Below are 14,300 nucleotides of genomic sequence, written 5' to 3'. Positions count from 1 at the left end.
GCTCTGGTCAATGTAGTACACTACCCTACAGGCCCTGATTAATGGTAGTACACTATGTAGAAAATAGGTTGCTCTTTGGGACACAAGCCTGGAGGGAGGAGTCTATGGTACTTCACCTCTACAGTGGTTTTGAATATGAAGGAAATGTTTTTCATATGGCCAGTTGTAAAATAGAGTTCAGGATATTGAGGCTCACCTCACTTCACATTCCTCATTGGTGTTGAATGTGTTGCTACCTCACTTGGTGCATATCATCTAACCTCAGATAAACATATTATCTAACCTCAATTATACATGTCACGCCCTGACCATAGTTTGCTTTGTATGTTTCTATGTTTTGTTTGGTCAGGGTGTGATCTGAGTGGGCATTCAATGTTGTATGTCTAGTTTGTGTGTTTGGCCTGATATGGTTCTCAATCAGAGGCAGGTGTTAGTCGTTGTCTCTGATTGGGAACCATATTAAGGTAGTCTGTTTTGTCATTGTGGGTTGTGGGTGATTGCCTATGTTAGTTGCTTGTGTCAGCACATTTCGTATATAGCTTCACGGTCGTTGTTCATTTATTGTATAGTTCATTCAAGTGTTCTCTGTTTATTAAATTCACGATGAACACATACCAAGCTGCATTTTCACAGAATCACCCACCAACCAAGGACCAAGCGGCGTGGTAACGGGAAGCAGCATCAGCAGCAGCAGGAGAATCAACGATACTTGGAGAGATGGACTTGGGTGGAGATACTGGACGGCAAAAGACCCTGGACTCAGCCAGGGGAATATTGCCGTCCCAAAGCAGAACTGGAGGCAGCAAAAGCAGAGAGGCGCCGGTTTGAGGAGGCAGCACGGCGGCGCGGTTGGAGGCCCGAGAGTCAGCCCCAAAAATGTATTGGGAGGAGGAACACGGGGAGTGTGGCGAAGCCAGGTAGGAGACCTGCGCCAACTTCCCGTGCTTACCGGAGAGCGAGAGGGACCGGGCAGGCACCGTGTTATTCTGTGGAGCGCACGGTGTCCCCGGTGCGGGTGCAAAGCCCGGTGCGGTACATTCCAGCTCCTCACATCGGCCGGGCTAGACTGGGCATTAAGCCAGGTGCCATGAAGCCGGCTCTATGCATCTGATCTCCAGTGCGTCTCCTTGGGCCGGCGTACATGGCACCAGCCTTACGCATGGTGTCCCCGGTTCGCCAGTACAGCCCAGTGCAGACTATTCCACCTCGCCGCACTGGCCTGGTTACCGGGAGCATGCAACCAGGTAAGGTTGGGCAGGCTCGATGATCAAGAGCTCCAGTGCGCCTGCACGGTCCGGTCTATCCAGTGACTCCTCCACGCACCAGCCCTCCGGTGTCAGCCCCCCGCACCAGGCTGTCTCTCCGTCTTCTGCCTACAGTTGCTTCCTCTTCTCCAGTGCTGCCAGAGTCTCCCGTCTGTCCTGTGCCGCCAGAGTCTCCCGTCTGTCTTGAGCCGCCAGAGTCTCCCGTCTGTCTTGAGCCGCCAGAGTCTCCCGTCTGTCTTGAGCCGCCAGAGTCTCCCATCTGTCTTGAGCCGCCAGAGTCTCCCGTCTGTCTTGAGCCGCCAGAGTCTCCCGTCTGTCTTGAGCCGCCAGAGTCTCCCGTCTGTCTTGAGCCGCCAGAGTCTCCCGTCTGTCTTGAGCCGCCAGAGTCTCCCGTCTGTCTTGAGCCGCCAGAGTCTCCCGTCTGTCCTGAGCCGCCAGAGTCTCCCGTCTGTCCTGAGCCGCCAGTGTCTCCCGTCTGTCCTGAGCCGCCAGTGTCTCCCGTCTGTCCTGAGCCGCCATAGTCTCCCGTCTTTCCTGAGCCGCCAGAGTCTCCCGTCTGTCCTGAGCCGCCAGAGTCTCCCGTCTGTCCTGAGCCGCCAGAGTCTCCCGTCTGTCCTGAGCCGCCAGAGTCTCCCGTCTGTCCTGAGCCGCCAGCCAGCCAGGAGCCTCCAGAGCCGCCAGCCAGCCAGGAGCCGCCACAGCCGTCAGTCAGTCCGGAGCTGCCCCTCAGTCCGGAGGTGCCCCTCAGTCCGGAGCTGCCCCTCAGTCCAGTGGGGCCCTTTAGTAGGGTTGCCAGTCCTAGGTACTATGGTGGAGTGGGGTCCACGTCCAGCGCCAGAGCCGCCACTGCGGACAGATGCCCACCCAGACCCTCCCCTATAGGTTCAGGTTTTGCGGCCGGAGTCCGCACCTTAGGGGGGGGGGGGTTACTGTAACGCCCTGACCATAGTTTGCTTTGTATGTTTCTATGTTTTGTTTGGTCAGGGTGTGATCTGAGTGGGCATTCAATGTTGTATGTCTAGTTTGTCTGTTTCTGTGTTTAGCCTGATATGGTTCTCAATCAGAATCAGAGGCAGGTGTTAGTTGTTGTCTCTGATTGGGAACCATATTTAGGTTGCCTGTTTTGTCATTGTGGGTTGTGGGTGATTGTATATGTTAGTTGCTTGTGTCAGCACATTTCGTATATAGCTTCACGGTCATTGTTAGTTTATTGTTTTGTATAGTTCGTTCAAGTGTTCTCTGTTTATTAAATTCACGATGAGCACATACCAAGCTGCATTTTGGTCCTCCGATCCTTCCAACTACTCCTCCTCTCTATCTCCAAACGACAGCCGTGACAATACATATAATTCTACCTCAAATAAACTATAGACTAAGGTATAATGGATGTAATGGTTTATGATAAATATGTTTCAATTATTATTATGTTTTAATAATAATATACGAGCTTCTAATATATCAGTTTACCTCAAGGATATAATTAAGCAATAAGGCCCGAGGGGGTGTGGTATGTGACAAATATACCACGGCTAAAGGGCTGTTCCTAGGCACGACGCTGCGCGGACTCCCGAGGTGCCTTATTGCTATATTATAAACTGGTTACCAACATAGTTAGGTCAGTAAAAAGTAATGTTTTGTCATACCCGTGGTATACTGTCTGATATACCACGGCTAAAGGGCTGTTCCTAGGCACGACGCTGCGCGGACTCCCGAGGTGCCTTATTGCTATATTATAAACTGGTTACCAACATAGTTAGGTCAGTAAAAAGTAATGTTTTGTCATACCCGTGGTATACTGTCTGATATACCACGGCTAAAGGGCTGTTCCTAGGCACGACGCTGCGCGGACTCCCGAGGTGCCTTATTGCTATATTATAAACTGGTTACCAACATAGTTAGGTCAGTAAAAAGTTATGTTTTGTCATACCCGTGGTATACTGTCTGATATACCACGGCTAAAGGGCTGTTCCTAGGCACGACGCTGCGCGGACTCCCGAGGTGCCTTATTGCTATATTATAAACTGGTTACCAACATAGTTAGGTCAGTAAAAAGTTATGTTTTGTCATACCCGTGGTATACTGTCTGATATACCACGGCTAAAGGGCTGTTCCTAGGCACGACGCAACGCAGACTCCCAAGGTGCCTTATTGCTATATTATAAACTGGTTACCAACATAGTTAGGTCAGTAAAAAGTAATGTTTTGTCATACCCGTGGTATACTGTCTGATATACCACGGCTAAAGGGCTGTTCCTAGGCACGACGCTGCGCGGACTCCCGAGGTGCCTTATTGCTATATTATAAACTGGTTACCAACATAGTTAGATCAGTAAAAAGTAATGTTTTGTCATACCCGTGGTATACTGTCTGATATACCACGGCTAAAGGGCTGTTCCTAGGCACGACGCTGCGCGGACTCCCGAGGTGCCTTATTGCTATATTATAAACTGGTTACCAACATAGTTAGGTCAGTAAAAAGTAATGTTTTGTCATACCCGTGGTATACTGTCTGATATACCACGGCTAAAGGGCTGTTCCTAGGCACGACGCAACGCAGACTCCCAAGGTGCCTTATTGCTATATTATAAACTGGTTACCAACATAGTTAGGTCAGTAAAAAGTAATGTTTTGTCATACCCGTGGTATACTGTCTGATATACCACGGCTGTCAGCCAATCAGCAACCAGTTTATCAAGGTTTTCATGTTACATCCTTCTAGCTTTACTGTTACAATGTTATAGGTTGTAATAGTTTCCGATCAATCACAGTTATAGGTTGTAATAGTTTCCGATCAATCACAGTTATAGGTTGTAATAGTTTCCGATCAATCACAGTTATAGGTTGTAATAGTTTCCGATCAATCACAGTTATAGGTTGTAATAGTTTCCGATCAATCACAGTTATAGGTTGTAATAGTTTCCGATCAATCAATTATAGGTTGTAATAGTTTCCGATCAATCACAGTTATAGGTTGTTATAGTAATTATTCAACATGCTGCGGGTGTCATAGCAACTGGAATCTTCCCATATACATTCTCCAAAGAACCGGTCTCCATTCGGAGTCTGGTAGGCTATGTGAAGTCAGAGGAAGAGAGGCTCAGACGTGATTGACAGAAGATAACCTACTGCTATGAAGGTGAATAATGACAGACTACGACTGAGTAGCTCTAATCCAAATCTCTGACAATCCAATCGGGCCAAACGGGATGACAATTATTGTCATGTGCATCGACGAACATCAAGGTCATTTCTGGTTCTCATAAGGCCCTTTTCAGACTGACAAGAGTTGAAGGAGAGTCTGAGGAGAAGCGTGGCGAAGAGATTTCTATTTTTTCAATATATATATGACATCTTTTACCTTACCTTTGGATGTGGCTTGGTAGTCTGACACACTCCTTTCACGAGTATTGGTTAGTAAGTATGGTACCAGTGTACATAAAGTTATTCGTATACCTATATAGTAAAGATGTATTACAGCAACAACACTGTAATCCTCCAGAGTCCATGTATTTCGTTTTTTGCCCCAACTATATGTCAATCACATCTGTTTCTCACGATACCACCATGGAATCCATTCAGATCTAATTTCTAGCTAACAGATCCCTTAGAAGGGAGGGTTCGTTATACATTTCACCTCTAAAACATCCTAACAACGTATAAATTTGAAATTTGATTCCTCTGTGTCTGTCAGTTCAATTTGAATGTATGTTTGTTTTAAGAATATTGACTCAATTAGGGCTTCTACCACTGACATCACATGTTGAAGGCAGCAGTTCTCTCTTCATTAAGTGCCTGTTGAATTGCCTCCCAAACAGCACCCTATTCCCTGTATAGTGCACTACTTTAGACCAGGGCCCTGTGGAACCCTATTCCCTATATAGTACCATTTGGGAGGGAGATTTTGTTTTACTTCTAGCTTAGGTTCTTTCAAGTGTTGTCTCGATTTCCAGGGGAAACCTTGACTTGATAAAGCACTGCTATGTTATGTGTTTAGTCTTAAGAGTTGGAGTGGAGCAGTTTCTCTGGAGCAGTTTCTCTTTGGAGAAGTTTTACTGGAGCAGTTTCTCTGGAGCAGTTTCTCTTTGGAGAAGTTTCTCTGGAGCAGTTTCTCTGGAGCAGTTTTACTGGAGCAGTTTCCTTGGAGCAGTTTCTCTGGAGCAGTTTCTCTTTGGAGAAGTTTTACTGGAGCAGTTTCTTTGGAGCAGTTTCTCTGGAGCAGTTTCTCTTTGGAGAAGTTTTACTGGAGCAGTTTCTCTGGAGCAGTTTCTCTTTGGAGAAGTTTCTCTGGAGCAGTTTCTCTGGAGCAGTTTTACTGGAGCAGTTTCTTTGGAGCAGTTTCTCTGGAGCAGTTTCTCTTTGGAGCGGTTTCTCTTTGTAGCAGTTTGTCTGGAGCAGTTTCTCTTTGGAGCAGTTTCTCTGGAGCAGTTTGTCTGGAGCAGTTTCTCTGGAGCAGTTTGTCTGGAGCAGTTTCTCTTTGGAGCAGTTTATCTCTGGAGCAGTTTGTCTCTGGAGCAGTTTCTCTTTGTAGCAGTTTGTCTGGAGCAGTTTCTCTGGAGCAGTTTCTCTCTGGAGCAGTTTGTCTGGACCAGTTTCTCTCTGGAGCAGTTTCTCTGGAGCAGCTTCTCTTTGGAGCAGTTTCTCTGGAGCAGTTTCTCTTTGTAGCAGTTTGTCTGGAGCAGCTTCTCTTTGGAGCAGTTTCTCTTTGTAGCAGTTTGTCTGGAGCAGTTTCTCTTTGGAGCAGTTTCTCTCTGGAGCAGTTTGTCTGGAGCAGTTTCTCTGGAGCAGTTTCTCTGGAGCAGTTTCTCTGGAGCAGTTCCTTTGGAGCAGTTTCTCTCTGGAGCAGTTTCTCTGGAGCAGTTTGTCTGGAGCAGTTTGTCTGGAGCAGTTTGTCTGGAGCAGTTTGTCTGGAGCAGTTTTACTGGAGCAGTTTCTCTGGAGCAGTTTCTCTTTGGAGCAGTTTCTCTTTGGAGCAGTTTCTCTTTGTAGCAGTTTGTCTGGAGCAGTTTCTCGTTGGAGCAGTTTCTCTGGAGCAGTTTGTCTGGAGCAGTTTCTCTTTGTAGCAGTTTGTCTGGAGCAGTTTCTCTGGAGCAGTTTCTCCCTGGAGCAGTTTGTCTAAAGCAGTTTCTCTCTGGAGGAGTTTCTCGGGAGCAGTTTCTCTGGAGCAGTTTCTCTTTGTAGCAGTTTGTCTGGAGCAGCTTCTCCTTGGAGCATTTTCTCTTTGTAGCAGATTGTCTGGAGCAGTTTCTCTTTGGAGCAGTTTCTCTCTGGAGCAATTCGTCTGGAGCAGTTTCTCTGGAGCAGTTTCTCTGGAGCAGTTCCTTTGGAGCAGTTTCTCTTTGTAGCAGTTTGTCTGGAGCAGTTTCTATCTGGAGCAGTTTCTCTCTGGAGCAGTTTGTCTGGAGCAGTTTGTCTGGATCAGTTTCTCTGGAGCAGTTTGGAGCAGTTTGTCTGGAGCAGTTTGTCTGGAGCAGTTTGTCTGGAGCAGTTTCTCTTTGGAGCAGTTTCTCTGGAGCAGTTTCTCTGGAGCAGTTTGTCTGGAGCAGTTTCTCTGGAGCAGTTTCTCTGGAGCAGTTTCTTTTAACTAACTCATGGGGATTTGAAAAGTTGGATTTTAAACGAAATGTAGCCACTATAGCAAATAATGATAAGTATGTAAATGTGTTGTACTGTAAATGTACAGTTACAGTTTGGTATATAATAGATGGTATATAATAGATGGTATATAATACAATGGTATATAATATAATGGTATATAATATAATGGTATATAATATAATGGTATATAATATATGGTATATAATATAATGGTATATAATAGATGGTATATAATATAATGGTATATAATATAATGGTATATAATATAATGGTATATAATATATGGTATATAATAGATGGTATATAATATATGGTATATAATATAATGGTATATAATAGATGGTGTATAATATAATGGTATATAATATAATGGTATATAATATATGGTATATAATATATGGTATATAATAGATGGTATATAATATATGGTATATAATATAATGGTATATAATAGATGGTGTATAATATAATGGTATATAATAGATGGTATATAATAGATGGTATATAATATATGGTATATAATATAATGGTATATAATAGATGGTATATAATATATGGTATATAATATAATGGTATATAATAGATGGTATATAATGGTATATAATAGATGGTATATAATATAATGGTATATAATAGATGGTATTTAATATAATGGTATATAATAGATGGTATATAATGGTATATAATATATGGTATATAATATATGGTATATAATATAATGGTATATAATAGATGGTATTTAATATAATGGTATATAATAGATGGTATATAATGGTATATAATATATGCTATATAATATAATGGTATATAATAGATGGTATTTAATATAATGGTATATAATATATGGTATATAATATAATGGTATATAATATAATGGTATATAATAGATGGTATATAATAGATGGTATATAATAGATGGTATATCATGGTATATAATAGATGGTGTTTAATATAATGGTATATAATAGATGGTATTTAATATAATGGTATATAATAGATGGTATATAATATATGGTATATAATATAATGGTATATAATATAATGGTATATACTATATGGTATATAATATAATGGTATATAATATAATGGTATATAATAGATGGTATATAATAGATGGTATATAATATAATGGTATATAATAGATGGTGTATAATATAATGGTATATAATAGATGGTATATAATAGAATGGTATATAATATATGGTATATAATATAATGGTATATAATAAATGGTATATAATAGATGGTATATAATGGTATATAATAGATGGTATATAATATAATGGTATATAATGGTATATTTATTTATTTTACCTTTATTTAACCAGGTAGGCAAGTTGAGAACAAGTTCTCATTTACAATTGCGACCTGGCCAAGATAAAGCAAAGCAGTTCGACAGATAAAACGACACAGAGTTACACATGGAGTAAAAACAAACATACAGTCAATAATGCAGTATAAACAAGTCTATATACAATGTGAGCAAATGAGGTGAGAAGGGAGGTAAAGGCAAAAAAAGGCCATGATGGCAAAGTAAATACAATATAGCAAGTAAAATACTGGAATGGTAGTTTTGCAATGGAAGAATGTGCAAAGTAGAAATAAAAAAATAATGGGGTGCAAAGGAGCAAAATAAATAAATAAATAAAAATTAAATACAGTTGGGAAAGAGGTAGTTGTTTGGGCTAAATTTTAGGTGGGCTATGTACAGGTGCAGTAATCTGTGAGCTGCTCTGACAGTTGGTGCTTAAAGCTAGTGAGGGAGATAAGTGTTTCCAGTTTCAGAGATTTTTGTAGTTCGTTCCAGTCATTGGCAGTAGAGAACTGGAAGGAGAGGCGGCCAAAGAAGGAATTGGTCTTGGGGGTGACTAGAGAGATATACCTGCTGGAGCGTGTGCTACAGGTGGGAGATGCTATGGTGACCAGCGAGCTGAGATAAGGGGGGACTTTACCTAGCAGGGTCTTGTAGATGACATGGAGCCAGTGGGTTTGGCGACGAGTATGAAGCGAGGGCCAGCCAACGAGAGCGTACAGGTCGCAATGGTGGGTAGTATATGGGGCTTTGGTGATAAAACGGATTGCACTGTGATAGACTGCATCCAATTTGTTGAGTAGGGTATTGGAGGCTATTTTGTAAATGACATCGCCAAAGTCGAGGATTGGTAGGATGGTCAGTTTTACAAGGGTATGTTTGGCAGCATGAGTGAAGGATGCTTTGTTGCGAAATAGGAAGCCAATTCTAGATTTAACTTTGGATTGGAGATGTTTGATATGGGTCTGGAAGGAGAGTTTACAGTCTAACCAGACACCTAAGTATTTGTAGTTGTCCACGTATTCTAAGTCAGAGCCGTCCAGAGTAGTGATGTTGGACAGGCGGGTAGGTGCAGGTAGCGATCGGTTGAAGAGCATGCATTTAGTTTTACTTGTATTTAAGAGCAATTGGAGGCCACGGAAGGAGAGTTGTATGGCATTGAAGCTTGCCTGGAGGGTTGTTAACACAGTGTCCAAAGAAGGGCCGGAAGTATACAGAATGGTGTCGTCTGCGTAGAGGTGGATCAGGGACTCACCAGCAGCAAGAGCGACCTCATTGATGTATACAGAGAAGAGAGTCGGTCCAAGAATTGAACCCTGTGGCACCCCCATAGAGACTGCCAGAGGTCCGGACAGCAGACCCTCCGACTTGACACACTGAACTCTATCAGAGAAGTAGTTGGTGAACCAGGCGAGGCAATCATTTGAGAAACCAAGGCTGTCGAGTCTGCCGATGAGGATATGGTGATTGACAGAGTCGAAAGCCTTGGCCAGATCAATGAATACGGCTGCACAGTAATGTTTCTTATCGATGGCGGTTAAGATATCGTTTAGGACCTTGAGCGTGGCTGAGGTGCACCCATGACCAGCTCTGAAACCAGATTGCATAGCAGAGAAGGTATGGTGAGATTCGAAATGGTCGGTAATCTGTTTGTTGACTTGGCTTTCGAAGACCTTAGAAAGGCACGGTAGGATAGATATAGGTCTGTAGCAGTTTGGGTCAAGAGTGTCCCCCCCTTTGAAGAGGGGGATGACCGCAGCTGCTTTCCAATCTTTGGGAATCTCAGACGACACGAAAGAGAGGTTGAACAGGCTAGTAATAGGGGTGGCAACAATTTCGGCAGATAATTTTAGAAAGAAAGGGTCCAGATTGTCTAGCCCGGCTGATTTGTAGGGGTCCAGATTTTGCAGCTCTTTCAGAACATCAGCTGAATGGATTTGGGAGAAGGAGAAATGGGGAAGGCTTGGGCGAGTTGCTGTTGGGGGTGCAGTGCTGTTGTCCGGGGTAGGAGTAGCCAGGTGGAAAGCATGGCCAGCCGTAGAAAAATGCTTATTGAAATTCTCAATTATGGTGGATTTATCAGTGGTGACAGTGTTTCCTATCTTCAGTGCAGTGGGCAGCTGGGAGGAGGTGTTCTTATTCTCCATGGACTTTACAGTGTCCCAGAACTTTTTTGAGTTAGTGTTGCAGGAAGCAAATTTCTGCTTGAAAAAGCTAGCCTTGGCTTTTCTAACTGCCTGTGTATAATGATTTCTAGCTTCCCTGAACAGCTGCATATCACGGGGGCTGTTCGATGCTAATGCAGAACGCCATAGGATGTTTTTGTGTTGGTTAAGGGCAGTCAGGTCTGGGGAGAACCAAGGGCTATATCTGTTCCTGGTTCTAAATTTCTTGAATGGGGCATGTTTATTTAAGATGGTTAGGAAGGCATTTTTAAAAAATATCCAGGCATCCTCTACTGACGGGATGAGATCAATATCCTTCCAGGATACCCCGGCCAGGTCGATTAGAAAGGCCTGCTCGCAGAAGTGTTTCAGGGAGCGTTTTACAGTGATGAGTGGAGGTCGTTTGACCGCTGACCCATTACGGATGCAGGCAATGAGGCAGTGATCGCTGAGATCTTGGTTGAAGACAGCAGAGGTGTATTTAGAGGGGAAGTTGGTTAGGATGATATCTATGAGGGTGCCCGTGTTTAAGGTTTTGGGGAGGTACCTGGTAGGTTCATTGATTATTTGTGTGAGATTGAGGGCATCAAGTTTAGATTGTAGGATGGCTGGGGTGTTAAGCATGTTCCAGTTTAGGTCGCCTAGCAGCACGAACTCTGAAGATAGATGGGGGGCAATCAGTTCACATATGGTGTCCAGAGCACAGCTGGGGGCAGAGGGTGGTCTATAGCAGGCGGCAACGGTGAGAGACTTGTTTTTAGAGAGGTGGATTTTTAAAAGTAGAAGTTCAAATTGTTTGGGTACAGACCTGGATAGTAGGACAGAACTCTGCAGGCTATCTTTGCAGTAGATTGCAACACCGCCCCCTTTGGCAGTTCTATCTTGTCTGAAAATGTTGTAGTTTGGAATTAAAACTTCAGAATTTTTGGTGGTCTTCCTAAGCCAGGATTCAGACACAGCTAGAACATCCGGGTTGGCAGAGTGTGCTAAAGCAGTGAATAGAACAAACTTAGGGAGGAGGCTTCTAATGTTAACATGCATGAAACCAAGGCTATTACGGTTACAGAAGTCGTCAAAAGAGAGCGCCTGGGGAATAGGAGTGGAGCTAGGCACTGCAGGGCCTGGATTCACCTCTACATCGCCAGAGGAACATAGGAGGAGTAGAATAAGGGTACGGCTAAAAGCTATGAGAATTGGTCGTCTAGAACGTCTGGAACATAGAGTAAAAGGAGGTTTCTGGGGGCGATAAAATAGCATCAAGGTATAATGTACAGACAAATGTATGGCAGGATGTGAATACAGTGGAGGTAAACCTAGGTATTGAGTGATGAAGAGAGAGATATTGTCTCTAGAAACATCGTTGAAACCAGGAGATGTCATTGCATGTGTGGGTGGTGGAACTAATAGGTTGGATAAGGTATAGTGAGCAGGACTAGAGGCTCTACAGTGAAATAAGCCAATAAACACTAACCAGAACAGAAATGGACAAGACATATTGACATTAAGGATAGGCATGCTTAGTCGAGTGATCAAAAGGGTCCGGTGAGTGGAGAGGTTGGTTGGTGATTTAGACAGCTAGCCAGGGCATCGGTAGCAAGCTAGCATAGGATGGAGGTCTGTTAGCCACCCCTTACGTTCCGTCAGTAGATTAGTGGGGTTCCGTGTGGTAGAGGGGATTAATCCAAATCACACAACAACAACAAAAATAAAAACAATAGATATAGTTATAGAGGCCCAAGAAGAAAATATAATAATAATAATTAAAAAAATAATTTAAAAAAAATAATAATAAAAAAATTGTCCGATTGTCTATTCAGATAGCAGCCGGTAAGACAGCTAACGGTTAGCAGGCCGCAGATGGGCGTTCAGGTAACGTCGCGACGGAGGAGCCGGCCGAATAACTCCTTCGGGTAGATAACGTCGGCAGTCCAGTTGTGAAGGCCCGGTGGGGCTCCGCGAAGGCAGTAAAACGGGTCCGGATAGGTGACTGCAGCCCAGGTGTGATTGATGGAACTCAGGAGTGATTGACGGAGCTTGCTAGCTCCGATGGTCACACGGATAGCAGCTAGCTAGCTGTGAGATCCGGGTATGAATGTCCAGGGACATGGAGAGAAAAATTGGTCCGGTATGTTCCGTTCCGAGCCGCGCTGCGCCGTACAGAACTGGCGATAGATTTTCGAGCTAAAGGATAGCTGATGACCACAAACCGTGGTTAGCTGAATATTAACGATTTGCCAGTAAAGGAGCTAACTAGCTTCTGAACTAGCTTCTGGATTAGCTTCTGGCTAGTTTCAGGCTAGCTTCTTGGAGTTTCTGGCTAGCTTCTTGGAGGATTACAGATCTGAGGTAAATAATACTTTTTTATAAATATACATTGGTGAGGCGGGTTGCAGGAGAGTGTTTTGAAGATGAGTTGATGGAAAATAAAAATAAAATGTATGTGAAAAAGTTGTAAATATATATATATACAGGACACGACAAGACGAGGACAAAAGACGTCTGAACTGCTATGCCACCTTGGAGACATGTGATAGATACCACTAGATGGTATATAATATAATGGTATATAATATATGGTATATAATATAATGGTATATAATATAATGGTATATAATATAATGGTATATAATAGATGGAATATAATATAATGGTATATAATATAATGGTATATAAGATAATGGTATATAATAGATGGTATATAATAGATGGTATATAATATAATGGTATATAATAGATGGTGTATAATATAATGGTATATAATAGAATGGTATATAATATATGGTATATAATATAATGGTATATAATAGATGGTATATAATATAATGGTATATAATGGTATATACTAGATGGTATATAATATAATGGTATATAATATATGGTATATAATATAATGGTATATAATATATGGTATATAATATAATGGTATATAGTATATGGTATATAATATAATGGTATATAATATATGGTATATAATAGATGGTATATAATATATGGTATATCATATAATGGTATATAATATATGGTATATAATATAATGGTATATAATAGATGCTATATAATATAATGGTATATAATAGATTCTATATAATATAATGGTATATAATAGATGCTATATAATATAATGGTATATAATAGATGGTATATCATGGTATATAATATATGGTATATCATTTAATGGTATATAATATATGGTATTTAATATAATGGTATATAATAGATGGTATATAATATAATGGTATATAATATACGGTATTTAATTTAATGGTATATAATATTATGATATATAATAGATAGATGTCTATATTGCAAATAAAGTCCTTATCCAATAAACCATCATATTGGGAGCTGTCCAGTGCTGACCAAGTGACATATTGGGAACTGTCCAGTGTTGACCGAGTGACATATTGGGAACTGTCCACTGTTGACCAAGTGACATATTGGGAACTGTCCAGTGTTGTTCAAGAGACATATTGGCACTGTCCAGTGTTGATCAAGTGACATATTGGGAACTGTCCAGTGTTGATCAAGAGACATATTGGGAACTGTCCAGTGTTGATCAAGAGACATATTGGCACTGTCCAGTGTTGATCAAGTGACATATTGGGAACTGTCCAGTGTTGATCAAGAGACATATTGGGAACTGTCCAGTGTTGATCAAGAGACATATTGGCACTGTCCAGTGTTGATCAAGAGACATATTGGCACTGTCCAGAATTGTTCAAGTGACATATTGGCACTGTCCAGTGTTGTTCCAGCATGTTCATCTAACCCATACATTCCGCGTGACATCACTGGGAGATTATTTGGCAGGCGTTGAGGCGGCCCACTCCACCGATGCCTCTGTAATGTGTAATGGAATAAGCCTAGCGTCATCTCATTGGCTGGCTGGCCGCAGAGCAGAGGGCCACAACACATCTGAAAGCTGTTATCAGCTGCTGTGACATCACATTCTCTTGGCTGGAG

Source organism: Oncorhynchus kisutch, linkage group LG6 (assembly GCF_002021735.2).
Source record: "Oncorhynchus kisutch isolate 150728-3 linkage group LG6, Okis_V2, whole genome shotgun sequence".
Taxonomy (NCBI): Eukaryota; Metazoa; Chordata; class Actinopteri; order Salmoniformes; family Salmonidae; genus Oncorhynchus; species Oncorhynchus kisutch.
The sequence above is the reverse complement of the archived record's forward strand: the minus strand, read 5'-3'. Positions refer to the sequence as shown.